Source organism: Ovis canadensis, chromosome 1, assembly GCF_042477335.2.
Source record: "Ovis canadensis isolate MfBH-ARS-UI-01 breed Bighorn chromosome 1, ARS-UI_OviCan_v2, whole genome shotgun sequence".
NCBI classification, from domain to species: Eukaryota; Metazoa; Chordata; class Mammalia; order Artiodactyla; family Bovidae; genus Ovis; species Ovis canadensis.
The window spans coordinates 197,986,637-198,007,359 of record NC_091245.1 but is presented as its reverse complement, the minus strand read 5'-3'; the positions used below and the strand labels follow the sequence as shown (position 1 = coordinate 198,007,359).

Here is a 20,723-nt window from a genome sequence, read left to right as displayed (position 1 = left end):
AACTTTGTGAAGTCCATCTGCTCCAGAAATGGACTAGTTGTGTGCATTCTGCTTGTGAATTGAGCATCAATAGAAATTAGTCATGATTAGAGTTAAGTTCAAGTCAGATGTTTTAACTTCCCTGGTGGCTCAAATGGTAAAGAATCTGCCCACAATGCAGGAGACCTGGGTTCATTCCCTGGGCTGGGAAGACCCCCTGGAGAAGGGAAAGGCTACCCACTCCAGTATTCTTGCCTTAAGAATTTCATGGACAAAAGAGTCTGGCAGGCTACAGTCCATGGCATCAAAAAGAGTTGGAAACAACTAAGCAACTTTCACTTCACTTCAGAGATTATATATATATATATATATATATATACACACACACACACACATATATATGTATATATATGTATGTATGTATTAATATAAAACATTTAAAATAGAAAATATCCATGATCATTGTGGAAGAGTTTTAAAATGCAGATGAGTATAAAGATGAGTAGCAGTATTATTACCCAGATAAAACTATTTAATATCAACTAAAATGTATGTGCTAGTATACTCTTAGAAGAGCTTTAGTCATTTTTTTAAAAAAAGAATGAATAGGTACTTTTATACCCACATTGCACAGATAAGACTTTCACAGAGAAGATTAGCAATTTACCAGAGATCACACAGTTACTAAGTATAGGATCAGGTATTTATGTAGATATGGAGTTTATGATACAAAGAACAACATATTACCTTTTTTATTTGATATTATGTGACAGTTTTTCCATTACATATTTTGGGGGAATACAATTTTAATGAAGGATGTAAAAAGGCTTATTATTTGAGCTATTTTTAGCTTCATTGCTATCACAATACTATATTACACACTATGGAAAAATATGTATATATAAATATAAAGGCAGAGGAACCAGAGATCAAATTGCTAACATTCACTGAATCATAAAGAAAGCAAGAGAGTTCCATAAAAACATCTACCTCTGTTTCATCGGAGACGGCAATGGCACCCCACTCCAGTACTCTTGCCTGGAAAATCCCATGGACGGAGGAGCCTGGTAGGCTGCCGTCCATGGGGTCGCTAAGAGTTCAGCACTACTGAGCAACTTCACTTTCACTTTTCACTTTCATGCATTGGAGAAGGAAATGGCAACCCACTCCAATACTCTTGCCTGGAGAATCCCAGGGACGGGGGAGCCTAGTGGACTGCCGTCTATGGGGTCACACAGAGTCGGACATGACTGAAGTGACTTAGCAGCAGCAGCTGTTTCATCAATTCTGCTAAAGCCTTTGACTGTGTGGATCATAACAAACTGTGGAAAACTCTTAAAAAGATGGGAATACCAGACCATCTTACCTGTCTCCTGAGAAACCTGTACGTGGGTCAAGAAGCAAGTTAGAACCCTGTATGTAATAAATGATTGGTTCAGAACTGAGAAAGGAGTATGACAGTGCTGTCTATTTTCACCCTGTTTATTTAACTCATATGCTGACCACATCATGAGAAATGCCAGGCTGGATGAGTTTCAAGCTGGAATCAAGAGAGGTGGGAGAAACATCAGCAAACTCAAATATGCAGATGATACCACTCTGATGGTGGAAAGTGAAGAGGAACTAAAGAACCTCTTGATGAGGGTGAAGGAGGAGAGTTAATAAGTCACTTAAAACTAAATATTAAAAAACCCACAATCATGGCATCTACCCGCATTACTTCATGGCCAGTAGAAGGGGCAAAGGTGGAAACAGTGACAGGTTTCCTCTTCTTAGGCAGAGTGTGGCAAACCTGAACAGTGTGTTGAAAGCAGAGACATCACTCTGCCGACAAAGGTCTGTATAGGCAAGGCTATGGTCTTCCCAGTGGCCGTGCACAGTTGTGAGAGCTGGACCCTAAAGAAGGCAGAGAGGCAAAGAATTGATGCCTTCAACTCCTCGACAGCAAGGCAATCAAGCCAGTCAATTTTAAAGGAAATCAACCCTGAATACTCACTGGAAGGACTGATGCTAAAGCTGAAGCTCTAGTATTTTGGTCACATGATGCAAACAGCTGATTCATTGGCAAGTTCCTGATGCTTGGTAAGATTGAGGGCAGAAGGAGAAGAGGGTGTCTGTCAGAGCTAAGATGGCCAAGCGACATCACCAAGGCAATGGACCTGAACTTGGGCAAACTTAGGGAAATGATGAAAGACAGGGAGGCCTGGCATGCTGCAGTCCACAGGGTTGCAAACAGTCAGACACGACTTGGTGAGTGAACAACAAAAATAAATGCATATTTCTGAATATTTTCTTAGGATAATTTCATAGATATGAAATTATGGGGTCAAAATATTTTAATATGAAAGTTACTTTCAAAAGTATAGCAATTCATACTCGGAAGTACAGTATAGAAAAGTGTCTATTCTATCATCACCAACACTAGAGTAACATTAAAAAACCCTTTTGTTCAGTTTGATTAAAAAAGTACTGACAGTTTTAACTTGTTTATTTTAACTTGATTTCTAATTTATTCAGTTGAAATTTGTGTGCGACAATTGTAAAATCACATGCAATTATAAGAAGTAATATAGAAAGTTCCCATGTACATTTTAACCAATTTTCTCCAATGGTAACATTTTTAAAAACTATTATAATATCTTATATCTATTATTATATATAATATAATATTGTAATATTGATATTTATATAACCCACTGATCTCTCTGAGTTGTACTTCTGTGTGTATTTAGTTGTACATAATTTATATAGTTTCATGTGTCCTCCACAACAATCAAAATACTCAGTAGTGTTATCACTATAAGAATTTCTCACATTGCCCTTTTATAACCATACCCACCTTCCTTCCACCCACCCTAGCACTCCACCTTTAACCCTAGAAATCACCAACCTGTTCACTTCTAAAATGTTATATAAATGAATTTTTTTTTCACTCAGCCTTATTCAGTGGAAATCCACCCAGATTTTTGCATGTATCAATAGTTTGCTCTTTTTTATATTTGAGTAGTATTTCATAGTATGAATGTACCACATTTGATTGAGTCATTCACCTGTTAAAGGACATCTGAGCTATTTCCAATTTTTGGCTATTACAGATAAAACTGCTAAAAACAACTATGTACAGATTTTTGAATAAACATAGGTTTCCTTTCTCTGGAATAAAACTTAAGAATGTAATTGCAAGGTATATGGTTCAATGTTTAGTCTTATTTAAAAAGCTGCCAAACTCTCTTCCAGAGTGACTGTACAACTTTTTATTACCATGAGCAATAAATGAATGAATCAATTTTTCCACATCTTTGCTACCATTTGGCAGTGTTGTTATTTTTTATTTTTGCCATTTTGGTAGGTATAGAGGATATTTTACTGGCTTTTGAACACAGGGGCTTCCTGGGTAGCTCAAATGGTAAACAATCTGCCTGCAATGCAGGAGACCTGGGTTTGATTTCTGGGTTGGGAAGATCCCCTGGAGAAGGGCATGGCAACCCACTCCAGTATTGTTGCCTGGAGAATTCTATGAACAGAGAAGCCTGGCGGGCTACAGTCCGTGGGGTCACAAAGAGCTGGACATGACTGAGCAACTAACACTTTAACATTCACTTTCTTGAACACAGAGCTAAGAATCAGATATTGGGACTGTCTGCCATGAATTTTCTGTGTTATCCTGAGCAAGTCATTTCCTCTCTGGGATATAGTTTCCCTGCACATAAACTAGAGAATTTTGAACAGTCCTTTCAATTTTAACTTTCTGTGAACCTAGGATAAAAATGGACTTCTATGATCATGAAGGCTTAGTACCTAGAAAGCACTTGTAAATTATTCTTCTAACAGAAAAAATATTACTTACTGAGTAGGAAATAATCTTTCTTTAAAACCAGGTTACATGTGAACCTTAGGACTATCCCCCTGTCCCTAAATAACCCACTTCATAGAGTAAGTTTATTTACTTCCTCTAAGATGAACTCCATGGAAGTCGCCCCATCGTCCCTCCTGGTAGTAGAAATCACCCAATCTCCACGACAACTTCATCTATACTTTTCTATGAAGACTCTTTACTCTAAAGAATTTGAAATGCTAGGTAGATATTACTAAATAGGTTTCAGAAGTGCCTCATGGCATAGAAAAGGGATACCAGCGATTTCGAGAAAGCCAAATACTGCTTCTGCAAAAACGAACTCAGGGTCAGATAAGAATAGATTTGATGCTAGACCTATGATGGTTTGTGTCCATGCTGCAGCTTAGAAGGTGATTAAAAACTAGCTCTCCTTCATCACTTGGCTCCCAGACTTCAAGTGTGACTTGGAAATAACATGCCAATAAACTTCTTTATTGAACCTTTGAGCATCATTCTAGTCTATGGATACAAAGAGGTAGAAAGGAAAATGACAGAGAAGGAAAATAATAAAAACATAATGTTGAAGAAACCTAAGTGGCTAATCCTATGTAGTCTTCTGTACGTTCCTTCCTTAGGATCACATTGGTGCCTGGTACAGGCACAGATTTCCGGGATCCACTGCTGACTGTTTGAAGCACAATCTTAGAGGGTAGAATCTAAGGGCATGTTCCTTGAGCAAGGTCTCCAGGTGATTCTGAGTAGCAACCCAGGGTCATCCCATGGCCTAGCCTTTGGGAACTACTAATATAGAGCTATACTTTTATTTTACAGACAGAGAAGTCAGGGCAAGAAAGAACTCCCCCCCCAGGAAGTCAAGGCCATACATTCAATAACTAGCAAAGGTAACTTTTGTTACCCACAGAGGAGCCTGGTGGGCTGCTGTCCATGGGGTCGCACAGAGTCGGACACGACTGAAGCGACTTAGCAGCAGCAGCAGCAGCCTGCACACTTAATCCTTTGTGAGAGGTGGTTTCTAACAACAACAACCACAAAATTCACTTTTTTTTTTTTTTTCAAGAAACTAAGTTCCAGCCTGTTTCTAAACTTCATCCATCCCACAGATGAGGCTAGGGCTATATTTCACACCTGCAGGCTCATTTTCAGTCCTTGTTTACTTTCAAAATTTTGTCTCACCATGTTTTGAAACAATATACTCAATTGGCCCCAGTCCTTGTTCTGGAGTTCATAAATGTCAAGTTCTTGTTAGCAGCCCATTCTTTATTTCACCCCCCAGCCCAGTTCCCAAGCTGTGGCCACTTTTTTGCCTTTTTTTTTCTCTCACAACAGGGATATTTTTCTGCTAATCTACCTCATAATTCCAATGTCATCTGTCCATTTGCTGACCTTAACTTTTTTCAGTTCCCCTTTCATGGGTTGAAATGGGAGTCTGGTGGGCTACAGTCCCGGGGACCGCAAAGAGTCAGACATGACTTAGCAACTAAATAACAACAGGCGAGAGGCTGAACCCATTACTCTCATGACAATTGTCCAGATGTTTGAACTTGGCCCACCCCAAAGCACCTATCATTACATTTGGCCTATTGTGATGTAATGCTACAACTGCTTAACAATAACTGAAAATCATGTTAACATCATTTGTTCATCAGATTGAGCTCCTATTTGCACCCAAAGCTATATAATTTTCCCAAACCCTTGTACCAGACGAGCTGACAAGACTAGCACCAGGATGCTTCAGTCTACTCATTTCTGTACGTCTTGCTGAAAGTGACCTAGTCTAGCTGATCTTGAGCTCTGGCAAATTAGCACTATGTGGTAATTGCCCATATTCTCCAGTAGACACAGCACAATGAAGGCAGGTGGCAACACCCATTATACTTACCATTGTATTCTAGAGGTAAGGCAATAGAAAAGAAACTAGGAGACTCAAGAGAGAGCAAAAGCCTTTTCAATAAATGATGGAATGTAAATCTGAAAAATTCTTTGAATATTTGCAGTGTGACTGGGGGGAGGGACAGGAGCTCATCAGCAAGTAGAATCTTAAAATTCCAGGCATCTGGCTCCAGCAGCAATCCTTTTATTCACTTGGTAAATCACTGAACTGCTCATTTCAGCTTCTGTGTTACAAAAGAACACAACTCATAGTTCTCTCAGGAGAGCCATGATCACAAATTAGCAAATCTTTACCCAATCATCTGAAAATGAACTGAGCTAAATAGCTTTACACAAACTGTAGATGACACTCACTACATGGTACATGGCGTTCCTTTACCACCATCTAAGCCAGACTGGAAAGAAATGAGAAGGTGTGCTTTTGCTAGGAAAAAGTGAGTAGTAATTGAGGAGCCAAGCAGGAATTCAAACACCCACTTAGACTTTTATTTTAACTGATGTATGTATTTTACCCATTAAACCATAATATAACAATTTTGCTTATCTGTGGGCAAAAAGAAATGATTCTGCCTAAAGGAAAAACACTGCCAGGGAGCCCAAATGCATTAACCATTCCATTTTGGTCAGAAGGCTCATTATTTTCCCCCCAGTAAGTACATATCTATAAAATTTTGTTGCCATTAAGTTTCAAATGCCAAGAAGGCAAGAGATTAGTTAGCTATGTATGGCCAGTTCTCCTGTGAGATAGCAAGCATAAGGTGCTTCAAGCTTTCCTTTGCACATAATTAATGCTTGGTAACTGCTAGGGATATTTCACTGTCCTAGAAAAGAGGTATTTAAATTGGCAAACACTTGTAGAGCACTTTACAAAGGACAGAGCTCTTCTTAATTTGATTCCGGTCCATTGAATACCCACGAAAACTCTCAGAGGTAAATATCATCATCCCCATTTTACAACTAAAGAAGTTAAGATTTGAAAGTGTATTTGTTTCCTAGAACATCCATAACAAAGTACCACAAACTAGATGGCTTAAAACAGCAGAAATGTGCTCTCTTACAGTTCTGGAGGCCTTAAGTCTGAAAGCAGGGCATGGCCATGGTCGGTTCCTTCTGGAGGTTCTGAGGGAGTCAGTTCCTGCCTTCTGGTGATTGCCAGCCGTCCTTGGTGTTCCTTGGCACACAGGTACAGTGTTCCAGTCTCTGCTTTTGTCTTCACCTGGTGTTTCCTTGTGTCCTCTCCTCCTCTTATGAGGACGCCAGTCATTGAATTTCAGGCCAATTCTAATCTAGAATGACCTCATCTTAATTGCCTGATTAACTTTACAAAGACCCTATTTCCAAGAAAGATCACCTTCTGAGTGTCTGAACAGACATGAATTTGGGGGAGACACCATACAACCCCAAATCATACAGCTCACAGGTTGTGGAGCTGAAACCCAAACAAAGGTCTATAGGGCTCACATTCAAACCACATACTTTTTCCATTAGGTTATGTTGCCCAGGTCACCAAGTCTGGATGTGCAGCTGAGCATGGGAGTCATCCTGTTTCACCTTACAAAGAGACCTTGCTTCATTTGACTTGTTCTAAATGACAATAGTTAACACAGCTTTATTGACTATGCCATAGCCTTTGACTGCATGGATCACAATAAACTGTGGAAAATTCTGAAAGAGATGGGAATACCAGACCACCTGACCTGCCTCTTGAGAAACCTATATGCAGGTCAGGAAGCAACAGTTAGAACTGGACATGGAACAACAGACTGGTTCCAAATAGGAAAAGGAGTACGTCAAGGCTGTATATTGTCACCCTGCTTATTTAACTTATATGCAGAGTACATCATGAGAAACGTTGGGCTGGAAGAAGCACAGGCTGGAATTTTGCTGGGAGAAATATCAATAACCTTAGATATGCAGATGATACTGCCCTTATGGCAAAGAGTGAAGAGGAACTAAAAAGCCTCTTGATGAAAGTGAAAGAGGAGAGTGAAAAAGTTGGCTTAAAGCTCAACATTCAGAAAACGAAGATCATGGCATCTGGTCCCATCACTTCATGGGAAATAGATGGGGAAACAGTGGAAACAGTGTCAGACTTTGTTTTTGGGGGTTCCAAAATCCCTGCACATGGTGATTGCAGCCATGAAATTAAAAGACACTTACTCCTTGGAAGGAAAGTTATGACCAACCTAGATAGCATATTCAAAAGCAGAGACATCACTTTGCCAACAAAGGTCCGTCTAGTCAAGGTTATGGTTTTTCCAGTAGTCATGTATGGATGTGAGAGTTGGACTGTGAAGAAAGCTGAGCACCGAAGAATCGATGCTTTTGAACTGTGGTGCTGGAGAAGACTCTTGAGAGTCCCTTGGACTGCAAGGAGATCCAACCGGTCCATCCTAAAGGAGATCAGTCCTGGGTGTTCATTGGAATGACTGATGCTGAAGCAGAAACTCCAATACTTTGGCCACCTCATGTGAAGAGTTGACTCATTGGAAAAGACTCTGATGCTGGGAGGGATTGTGGGCAGGAGGAGAAGGGGACGACAGAGGATGAGATGGCTGGAAGGCATCACTGACTCAATGGATATGAATTTGGGTGAACTCCGGGAGTTGGTGATAGACAGGGAGGTCTGCCATGCTGTGATTCATGGGGTCGCAAAGAGTCGGACACATCTGAGCGACTGAACTGAGCTGAACTGAACAGAAAATTAAATACCTGTACAGTCCCCTACGTAGCCAACAGCAGCTTCGTTCAGCCACCAACAGAAAGCTCAGAGTCACTGTGCTCATGAGCCTCCAGAGTCACGCCTAACCATCACTCCCAATAATCACTCTCATATCTCAGTGTCTCTTCATGTATCTTTATGTTCAAACAAGATGAGTTGCCTAACTGCCCCATACTCTCTTCTGCCTTTTCATAGGTTATATCCTTATTTATTCTCCTGTAATGAAATGTCCTTCCGCTCAGTCCATATCTGCATGCTCAAAATCTATTTAATTCCAAATTCATTCCTAAAAGCCCATGCCAGGTATATATTTCTCTATGCTTTCAGTTCTCAAGCACTGCCTCTTTGCTTTAAGATGGTATTAACCAAAATATAATTGAAATAATATTTTCCTTCCTTCCTCTCTTTGTATATATAGTACTTGCACATATACATGTATGCATATACAAACATGCATACCCATGCTGTACATATTTGCATATGTGGGAATGTGCACACACACACACACACCTAGCTCCAAAAGTAGATGTCAAACTCTTAGGTAGGAAGACTCACGTCTCTTTCTCAGAGTGGATATAGCAGTATATCCTACTAGGAAGGTGTTCAATAAATCATTGATAAATGAATAAATGACTTTATATATATATATATATATATAAAAGAATGAAATAATTGTGAGATATTAAACAACTGATTATAAGTATAAGCTCATACTTAATAAGTAATGAGAATTTTTTAAAAAAATACCATGACCTATTACTACTGCTGCTAAGTCATTTCAGTCGTGTCCAACTCTGTGCGACCCCATACACGGCAGCCCACCAGGCTCCCCCGTCCCTGGGATTCTCCAGGCAGGAACACTGCAGTGGGTTGCCATTTCCTTCTCCAATGCATGCAAGTGAAAAGTGAAAGTGAAGTCGCTCAGTCATGTCCGACTCTTAGCGACCCCATGGACGGCAGCCCACCAGGCTCCTCTATCCATGGGATTTTCCAGGCAAGAGTACTGGAGTGGGGTGCCATTGCCTTCTCCTATTACTACAATCCTAAAATAAATGGAAAATTCTTATAATTTAAAACAACCGAGAGTTATAACATGGTTGTAGGAGCTGTCCAAATAACTCAGCTTCTGTTTCAGTATTTAGAATGTTAGAGTTTTTCCAAGTACCTCCAGACTCCTATCTTCTTCCTGTAGGCCAGGCCTAGTTGTGTTTAAGAATCTCCTTGTCAAAATCATTAAAATCCCCATGGAATTTGTTGTTAAAATTGATGGTATATATTTCATGCAGTATTACTGCTTTACTTAAGTATAACCTAACAGAGGCCTGTGAATTTTGCAATGCTTCTTTGCAAATACTAATAACGTAGCATTGAATTCCCTAGGTATACCAGGACCCAGGAGTGCTAGACCTTAATGAATTTGTATACAGCTTGTGACTTGGCCTGAGGTTGTGTATACACTAAGCCAGAAATAAAAGAGGACGATCAGTTATTTGATATTATTTAAGTTGATAAATTCATTCTTTAACATCTCAGCCACACATTTTTTTCTTTCTGTTCTTTTTTAGGTGGAGGGGATTTATTGTAATCAGGTGGCCATCATCTTAGAGCTACAGAGATGTTATCCTCAGCATTCATGAGGAAGTGTGCATAAGATGTAGAATGGATTTTCTTTCAATTAGTGGAATCATATAATCTCATGATAAGCCTTTAAAGATCATCTGGTTATTAACTCTTAATTGAAGATGTCTGTATCACAATATATCATACATTCTGTCCCTACCTCAAGGACATGATTTTTCTTTCTTGACAAATTCTACCAATTGACACTGCGTGTGCACTAAGTCACTTCAGTTGTGTCTGACTCTGTGTGACCCTATGGACTGTAGCCTGCCAGATTCCTCTGTCCATGGGATTCTCCAAGCAAGAATACTCGAGTGGGTTACCATGCCCTCCTCTAGGGGATCTTCCTGACCCAGGGATCGAAGCTATTTCTCTTATGTTTCCTCCATTAGCTGGTGGGTTCTTTATCACTGGCACCACTGGGGAAGCCCATCAATTGTCGCTACCTGCAATGCAGTGAAGATTCTGATCCTGGGATCTGGAGGATAGATGGCACATATATACTGCAATAAATATTTATAAAATCTAAATCCAGAATATACTTAAGGTAAGGTAAGGTGAAGTCGCTCAGTCATGTCCTACTCTTTGCGACCCCATGGACTGTAACCTGCTAGGCTTCTCCATCCGTGGGATTCTCCAGGCAAGAATACTGGAGTGGATTGCCATTTCCTTCTCCAAACAACTATGTACAGAAAATCACTTTATAAAATATGACTAGGATGATACCATACAGATATTAGCTGCTGCTAAGTCGCTTCAGTCATTTCTGACTCTGTGCGACCCCAGAGATGGCAACCCACCGGGCTCCCCCATCCCTGGGGTTCTCCAGGCAAGAACACTGGAGTGGGTTGCCATTTCCTTCTCCAATGCATGAAAGTGAAAAGTGAAAGTGAAGTCACTCAGTCGCAACCGACTCCTAGCGACCCCTGGACTGCAGCCCACCGGGCTCCTCCATCCATGGGATATTTCAGGCAAGAGTACTGCAGTGGGTTGCCAATGCCTTCTCCCACAGATATTAGCACTAGTAGACTAAATACTCCTAGGTTGTTAGTTCTGAATATTTGGATATTTTGATATAACTGCCTTTTCCTATATGGTAGCCACTAGACACTCATGGCTACTTAAATTCAAACTAGTTAAACAAAATCTGAAGTTCATTTTGTCAGTCTCACTTCAAGCCTCACATTCTAAGACTTCAAATAACCATGTGCAGCTAGTGGCTACTGTGTTGGATAGCGCAGATACAGAACACTCCCATCACTGAAGATTGTTCTATTAGACAGCACTGCACCATTGTCAACAACCAGTATAAACCATTAGCATTTCATGAGGGTGAAATCCACACAAGTCAACCCTTAACAAATGGTTTATAAATCTCTTCCAAGGTGACATTCCTAAACAGGTGTGGGTACAGATGAGTGTGTCAGAGTTGAGGTGATGGGGAGAAGAGCCATAGCTACTAGCTGCTCTGCCTGCTGAGTCCTTCTCTGTTATCAGGTGACCAAGCCATGCTGATCAGCAGAGGTGATTTGAAGGGACTGCACCCTAATGACTCAGACATCCAAGAGAAGAACAAAGATGTTATCAGCAGGTCTGTTCTAAAATCCTGCAGTGGTAGAATCTTCAATTGAAAGCACAAATGGAGACTAGCAGAGATACAGGGTGTTTGGAAAGGCAGAGAAAGAAGGGCAGTGGTCATGAGAGAGTGCTACTGGGAGGGAAGTGGCAGGAAATCAAAGACCAGCTATGCTGCACAGAATTACCTGGCAAACCACCTCTGGCCTGATTATCACAGGCTATCAGCTCAGCCCCACCGTGGATGACTGAGAGACCAGCTGATAAAAAGTTGTTTCATTTATTCTTCCTTTTATAACATCTCTCTCTTGCTCCTTTTTCTTTGGATGAGGCAATGGAAATCTTGCTAAATGCTGACAATGCTTTTGGCTTTGTGATGACCCTTCAGCAATGCCAAGTTCCTCTTGCCCTCTTCTCAGGACTCCCATAATAGCTATGTTCTGCACCTCTCCTTGGACACCAAAGCCTGGGCTGCCTGGTATTTCCCTTAACCCTTTCACTTGCATGTCCTTTCAGCTTGAATACAACTGTAGGCTGTGGAGGACAGAATCTATGTCACATTGGTCTTGCTGACCCCTCACAGGTCTTAGCATAGTTTCCCAAACAGCTGGAACCAAAATGGCATTGCCCTTGCATGGCAGGCTCTGGAATTGGATGGCCTAGGTCTAAATTTCACCTCTGCTACTTGCTAACCATACCTTTCTTTCATAGAGAGACCTCCCTGCTCTAAGCCTCTGCTTCTTATCTGTTAAATGGGGATAACTGTATTTCTAGGAAGTGATGGTAAAGTTTAAGGGAGATAATGAAAGTAAAGCTCTTAACAGAGTATCCAAAACAAAGTAAGAACTCATAATGATCATTATTGGGAATTAAATATTTATATTTTTATATAAATAAATATATAAACAAATATATATAAATTTATATATTTTTATATAAATAAATTTTTCCTGTGCCTAATAATAGATATTTTAAAGCTAAGAGAGACCTTAAAATCTTCTTGCACAAACTCCATATTTTACATACAAGGAAACAGAGGTATACAGAGAACAGCACGTGCTTGCCCAAGTTCACAGGCCAAGCAGTAGCAGAGCAAGGAGACTCAGCGTCAGATTGTCCATCTCATCCGCTGCCTCTCTGAGATCCTATGGGTGTGCAGAATACACCATGGGCATTGTATGGGACAAAGTGTCAGGTGAGGGATTCTCTTTATCACACAAACCATATAAGGCCTACAAACAGTAGCAGATGTGTCATGGCCCATCACAGAGTCAGAGAATACATCTTGCCAAATGACAGAAAATGGCTACAATACCTTGGGAAGCCTGACTTTCAGATAGGTAACCTCAAGTGTCACACAAAATACTAAGGGTGGAGTCATTTTTCAAGGGGCTTCCCAAATGACTCAGGTGGTAAAGAAATTGCTTGCAGTGTAGGAGATCTGAGTTCAATCCTTGGGTCAGGAAGATCCCCTGGAGAAGGGAATGGCAACCCACTCCAGTATTCTTGCTTGGAAAATTCCATGGACAGAGGAGTCTGGTAGGCTACAGTCCATGGGGTCCCAAAGAGAAGGAGATGACTGAAACAACTTAACATACATTTTTCAAGGATTGAAGATTGAGTAGGATTGAGTGTTATCATATCAACACCATCCAATATGGATTTCTGAGCACTTACTAAAAAAAATTTGTTTACTAAATGATAACATGTTTGCACTGACAATTAGACACTATTTCTGCTTTATTATATATGTTTGTATGTGTGTGCATATAAACACATATACATACACACACTGTATATATGCCTACAATTTTATTCTGTGCAGCAATCAAGAGATGCAAGCTTTTAATAGTTGTTCCTAAAATTATTTGTGGGTCAGAACTATGAGGTTTCTGTAGAGGAAAAAGAAATAGGTGCTGGAAGTAGCATTTAAAAACCTTTACCTTGTAAAGTGGGAAGTACTAATATAGCACAAATGATTAAGTTCCATACTTCTCTGGGCTTTCGCTTACTCACAGGACAGTATGCACTTCAGCAGGCATGTCGTTGTTAAATCACTCAGTCACGTCCAGCTCTTTTCTGACTCCAGATTCTAGCCAGCCAGGCTCCTTTGTCCTTGCAATTTCCCAGGCAAGAATACTGGAGTGGGTTGCCATTTCCTTCCCCAAGAGATCTTCCTGACCCAGGGATCAAACGTGCGTCTCCTGCATTGGCAGGCGTTTTATAGCTCTTTCCCACCCGAGCCACACCTATACGACTTTAAATGAGTCCAGACACCCTAGAAGTGAAAATTTGACCACATTTTACTCAGAAGCAAATCAGGTATTGAGAAAATTTAAGGCAGGTGATTTGTCAAGCATCCCAGTAGCTGTTTCACAGGGTGTATGCTTTTCAAATGCTATTTATTTATTTACTGAATATTTTACTTATTTAACAGAGCTTCTATAGTACATACGCCTCAAGAATTAAAGTTGTCTTTGGTCTTTGCAGAGCCTACAATTGAAATCTTCAAAGCCTTTTTTTAATAGCCCTGTGTGTGTGTGTGTGTGTGTGTGTGTGTGTGTGTGTGTGTGTCTCCAAGCACACTGTTCAGCTTCATTTCAGATGCAGGATCATAGGATACCAGAGCTGGAGGGGATCTTTTGGATTTCAGAGTGTCTTTGAAATTCTCTCTTAAGCAAAGAAAACCTTCAGATGCAAATTTAAAAGGAATCTTAATATACATAAGAAGAAAAAGCAATACATGGGGTCTTTGGGCTTATAAATCTTCAGTGTTTGTTGGAAAATACTTAACTGCTGAGAGAAACCCTGAAGCATCTTGTCTGAGTCTTCAATTCCAAGGGGCATATTTTGAGAACCAAGGGTACATTCTAATTTGATAAGGAGCCTGAGGCCCAAAAAGAGAAGTAACCAGCTAAAAGGGGAAGAGCTGAGTTTCTAAAGGGACAGCTTGCTTCCTGCTCAGTGCTTCTATAATAATATGCTGACTGGCTTTCATATTTGTAAGTGGACATCAAATGGCATGACATCTACAAATTGCAATCCCTTCCCAGCTAATTTGTATATTGTGGAAGAGTGACATAGGGTCTCTCTCCAATGGCTCTTACCCAATTTCCAATGTTGACCAACATAAAAGGTCAATTACAACTATTAGTAAATTTCTGGATATAACATTTTTCTCCTTTTAAACACAGCCTTAGCACTGAGAAAATTATAAACAGATATGTTACTAAATCACTTATCTAATTGAAAAAATAATTGTCTACTGGTTTTTTTACACTGATGGCCAATGCTACTATTAAATACTAATAAATTCTATAAACATCTAAGAGAGGGTAGCAGTGACTGTACACCTAATGACTCGGGGGGAGGAGGAGGGAAGATTGCATTAAAATGCGACCTGTAGCTTCATGTGCTCTGCAAACAAACTCAAATGTCAACTTGTTTCAAAATTACTGCCATTATATCCTAATAGCAAAACACCCACTGAGAAATACCTAGAGGAAATAATAAACAATAATAGCTCTTGGCAGTTGAATAATACATTTTGTCCATGGATTTTAAGTTCTTTGGAAGCATTCACTAATTAAGTTTCACCACATGCCCACAAGGTAGGTATTAGTTCTGTTTCATAGATGTGCTCATTTAGTATGAGTTAGAGCCCATGTTCCTGGGAGTTTGAAAAAAAATCCCACTGAAATAAAACATTTTAGGTTCACTAGGCAACGCAGTGACAACATGGAAGCACCACAAGTGATACCCAGGAGGCACTGAAGAATTTAATGCACACCCAAAACATCTCAATTAATAGAGGGAAAGTTGATAAGAAAATCTGAACCCCTCAAGATGCAGAAATCAACCTCTAGTTACAAATGTGTTTAAAATATTAGAAGGCAAAAGCTTGCTGCAAGGGCTTTCATGGGTATATTTCACATATCACATATAAGTATAGATGGACTCCAAGAGAGGGAGGTTATCCAGAACCATTAAACCACAAGGTAATAGAAAAAGAAAGCTCCTAAGATTTGCAAATGTTTCTCCCTTGTTTTATAGGATGAGGAATGTGGCTCAAATGGTGGTGCAGTCAGGCCAGTTTGACATAGAATATGTTAAACCCTTGAGTACATAAATCAAAGTTTTGCTTAGTAAAAGTTCATTTTTGTTGATATAGATTTGTTCTAAATTATTGTTGCTGTTTAGTCACTCAGCCATGTCTGACTTGTTGCTACCCCGTGGACTGCAGCACACCAGGCTTCCCTGTCCATGGGATTTTCCAAACACGAATACTGGAGTGGTGAATTGGTAGTTGGCAAACTATCACCAATAGTCTAACTTTGTCCTGAAGCCTATATTTGCATAGTTTTTACATTTTCAAATGGCTGAAAATAATAAAGAGAATAATACATTGTGATAAGTGAAAATCATATGATGTTCAAATTTCTGAGCTCATAAATAAAGCTTTACTAGAACACAGCTGTGCTCATCTGTTCATTGTCTGCACCAGCTTTCATGCCATGATGATAGAGTTAAGTAGTAGCAACAGAGAGCAGGTAGTTCACTGAGCCTCAAATAGTCACTCTCTTGAGCTTTACAGAAAAAGTTTGCTGAGAGATGTGGAAACATTCAGTACCAATATTAAACCTAATGAAATCTTAAAACTTAATGGATTAAACAGTCCCAGATTTGTTTAGAGAAAAAATGACGTACCTCAGAGATACGTTATATATTTATATGTACTTTTTATAAACTAGAGATAATCAAATTTTGGCTTAGATCTTAGTTTTATTTACACATCCATGAGTTTATCAAACTGTTTCATTGACAATATAAAACATCTGAGAATTTTCCCTGATTTCTCAGCAGTCACCACCCTCTTCTCAAACTATACTTTTTCTACATGGTTCTTTACTGTTTAAAACATTTTCACATCCATCATTGCTATTTCCATCTCCAATCATTCCATTAATCTCTCACAAAAATCTTACTAGATGTCAATGGAAATAACTATTTTTGCTTTCCAGAGAGGGAAACTGAAGCTCAGAGCCTTCAGTTTCTGATTATCCTAAGAGTGCTGTGCCCTGAGCAAAAGATTCCTGCTCTGACCCAGAACCCAGGCCCTCCTGGGAAAGCAGCATTCCACCCAAGAGTGCAAGCACAGCCACAGCTCAGACGGGAAACACCAAAAGACGCAATACACGTGAGATGTTAAAAACACAAATTTTCATTCTCCCTATTTAGGTTTGTCTCTGAAAGGCTACTGTGGGAGGATTTTGTCTCTGTTTGGCTGGAGAGAGAGTTCAGGGGTACTTATAATTTTTTGTTTCAAATTTGTACCATGGACATGTATTACTTATGCAGAGAATAAGGTTTTTGTATTTCCAAACTAATATAGGATAACCAAGTGGCAGCATGTCCTGCCAGTGAGAACTGCCTCTTTCTATTTGAGGAAAGATTTCACATGGTCCTAGTTGTCCCCAAGGAAAAGAGAACTTCCAATTAAATGTTAATCTAAGGTCAGTGCAGCACTTGCCACAAAGCCCATTTTGATGGGCCACTTACTTGTAGCCTAAAGAAAATGACAGAGGACATCACTGCTATCTGTCACTATGCCAGTCCTGGCACGCAACTGATGAGGGGCTTGAAAAAATGTCCTAATCTACCTGGAGTGCTATGCTTTTTTTTCTTTCCTTTTAGTCCTTTTTACCGCTAAATGCTGTGGTTTACAGAAAGACCAGCTATCAGTTACACTGTCTTACCAGTAGCAATTTGCCTGGCAATACATTCACAATCATTATGTGTTTCTTTTTTTAAAATGTTGCACGAGAGTTTTCTGCACATAGCTGGAAATTGCGGTCATTTTTAAAAGTTAAGAATAGAGTTAAAATTATTAAGACAATCTTTACTCTTCGAATCTTCTGAAAATGTTGGGAATTCTCAAGAATAGACAGATAATCTTGAGCTAGCTGGAATATATTTATTGATCCTGGGATGCTGGAGAATTTTAAAATTATGAACATTATGATTCAATGGACTACTGCAGATCATTTAGCCCAATTGTCTTAATCAGTGAGGAAACTGCCACCAAAGATGATTTTGTTCAATGTGAGTTCAAAAGCAAAAGTTATATATACATCCAATTTGCCTGCAATCTGGTCTCAACATACATTTTTAATCTTGTCCCCCATAAGATCTGCTTCATGTAAATATACCCACTATCCTTTGGCCTGCCCCGAACAACCATGTTATGCTTTTCCCTGCTTGTTCTTTCTGTAGGATAAGAAAGTTCTCTCTTATTTTTCATATTCATATCCTGTCCACTCTTCAAGACTGTACTCCTTTGAATTCCTAATGTACTTTGTTGGTGGCCGTTTCCAATGCCACTTGCTTTTATTCATCCATACTTTTGATTTTCACTGTTTTATATGAATGATAGGATTATGAATAATTGATATTTTAAATTGTTGCCAGACCATATTTTTAAAACAGGAAAGACTGTTATACAGCAGAAGGCTTTTGGTGCCTACACTGTAATAAACAGCATCGATTAGCTCTCACAGAGTGGGTTGTGATAGTTCAGGAGTTTTCTTCTTTAGGGATCCTTGGACACTTAAGTTATTTGAAGAGTAACTCAAAAAACCCTAGAACTTTTAGAGTCTAAAAGAGCCTAAAGGACCCACCAGGCCAAACTTCTAGTCTTATACTTAAATACGGAGGTCCAAAGAGACAAAGTGACCTAGCCAGGACTAAAACTCGGGTTTCCTGGCATTTTACGCCCCTACTTTTTCCACTGATCATATTGTTTCCCCCAACAGCCTTTTTCAGCTGGTGATGTCTACTGCCAGAATGGTATATGTTTGGGCCCTTTGCTCCTTTAAATATCATGAACAGAGAGTTTTAGAAGATTCCTCAGGAAACCATAACTTCACTATATATTTTAGTCAGGACATACCTCAGAGATCACAGAGACTTATCTGAATCCTCTAAGATTTTCAGACCTGGCCTTCAGCAGAGATGGGATGAAGCAGAGCCCACTTCACCCAGTCCTATCTCTAACCACAGTTGATGAAACTCTTATCATCTTTTTCATTAGTATCTGTAGAGCTGTTTTTTTTTTTTTTGGACTCCCTTGTAATTTTATGTTGACTCCTATTTTATTGTGGTTTAACCATGAGTCACCAAAAATAAATTTTTATTTAATCAGTGACTCAACAAATGTTGTTAGTATATGTCAGTCACTATTCTAACCCCTAGGATGGTACAGTTACTTCTACTACTGTTAACAATCATATGATCAACAATGACTGTTAATGCTAAATGCTTACTGTATTCCAGGAACTGTATGAAGCATGTTACACACACAGTCTCACTAAATATGTTAAATGACTCACCCAAGGTCTAGGACCACAAGTAGGGATCAGAATTTGAACCCAAGTCAATCATCTTCTGAATTCCAAGCCTTTAAGAGGGCAGATTCTGCTCTTAAAGGATGTGTATCTAGTATCAGGGAGAGATTCTAGCACAATTACTGAAGCAATGTGGTGCAAGCTATCATTTAGGCAAGTAGATGGGGGCCACTGACCACGGAGGAAGGAACGCTAACTCTTCAGAGGGCAGTTAGCCAAATCTCTGAGGAATATAGGGCATTTGGGCAGAATCTTCAAGAATGACTAGGCACTCGTAAAGTAGACAAAAGAAAGAGGGCTTTGTGGATAGAGGGAACACTATGGGAAATGGTGCACTGTGTTAAACAAAAAATAGCATGTTTGGGGGACTCAAGACGTCTGGCATAATTGGAATAAGTGAGAAAATGGCTCCTGCTAAAGCTGCAGAGGCAGGCGGGGCCTTTACAGGCTGAGCAGTGGAGTTGAGACCTCACCTGCAGGGACTGGATCGTCAGTGAAGATTTTGAAGCAGAGTGCCATGGCCAAATTGTAGATTAAGAAAGATTGCAGTGATGTGGACTATGGATTAAATAAGGCCAGAGAGAAAGAAATTAGGAAGATATCACAACTGCTCAATTGACAGAAAATGGGAACTTGAACTAAGATAGTGTTGATAGAAATAAAATACATACCAAAGGGATATTTATGAGACTGAATCAACTGAACTCTATGTCCAATTAGATATAAAGGGCTAAATTTTAAAAAAAGGAATCTAAGGTTATGCTCAGGTTTCCAGCTTAGAGAATAAGAAGCTATTAAACTGGAAAGGTGGATCCAAAGTTGGAGAGGAAAGATCATGAGCCCCATTTAAGAAATGCTGACTTTGGTGTATGTGAGAAACATTCAGGTAGAGATGTCAAGATGGCAGCCTACACTAGAGTGGAGTGTCTGATATTTTTGGCAGAGAGGTGCCAAATGGGGAATTATTAGGACACAAGTGGTAATTAAAGCCAATTGCTTGTTCAACAAATATTTATTGTGCATCTATTATTATTCCAGAAACTAGTTTAAAAGGCAGGGATATGGTAGTTACAAAACGGGACAAAAAAGGAGCCTCGCCTTCTTGGAGTAAACAGTCTAATGGAAATTATGTTTTAAAGCACACAAATCAATCCATACTTACAAATTATGTTACGTTCCACAGAGGAAAAGTATAGAGTACCATAAAAAATAACAGGGGACATGTAATCTTGACTGGGGTTGGGGAGGGGGATGGTCAGGGAAGGATTTTCTGAGGTATGGAGCATTTAAGCTAAGGCCTACAGCTTGATATGGGGTTAGGTAAGTGAAAACCATTGCAAGTGGGAACTGGGTATGTAAAGATCTGAGACCAGAGCTGTTCGGTCTCTAAGTCGTGTCTGACTCTTTGTGACCCCATGGACTGTAGCCCGCCAGGCTCCTCTATCCAAGCGATTTCCCAGGCAAGTATACTGGAGTGGGCTGCCATTTCCTTATCCAGGGATCTTCTCTACCCAGGTATCAAACTCAAGTCTCCTGCACTGGCAGATGGATTCATTACCTCTGAGCCACCAGGGAAGCCTGAGGGCAGAGTTAGTTGTATTCAAAATACAGAAAGAAGGCTGATGAGGTTACAACATAATGCATCAGCCCAGGACAGAGAAAGAGGAAGAGGTGAGTT

The 20,723-nt window shown here is 39.8% G+C and overlaps 1 protein-coding gene and 1 long non-coding RNA gene across 2 annotated transcripts in view; one reads left to right on the top strand and one right to left on the bottom strand.

Annotated features, from left to right (window-relative positions):
- The window catches only part of FGF12 (fibroblast growth factor 12), a 610,786-nt gene that overhangs the window by 516,358 nt on the left and 73,705 nt on the right, over window positions 1–20,723 (bottom strand). The window lies entirely within an intron of this gene.
- LOC138422568 (uncharacterized) lies at window positions 1,705–14,897 on the top strand. Its single transcript, XR_011249927.1, has 4 exons — window positions 1,705–2,229; window positions 6,786–6,908; window positions 10,013–10,707; window positions 13,773–14,897. It is a non-coding gene; the product is annotated as an uncharacterized lncRNA (long non-coding RNA).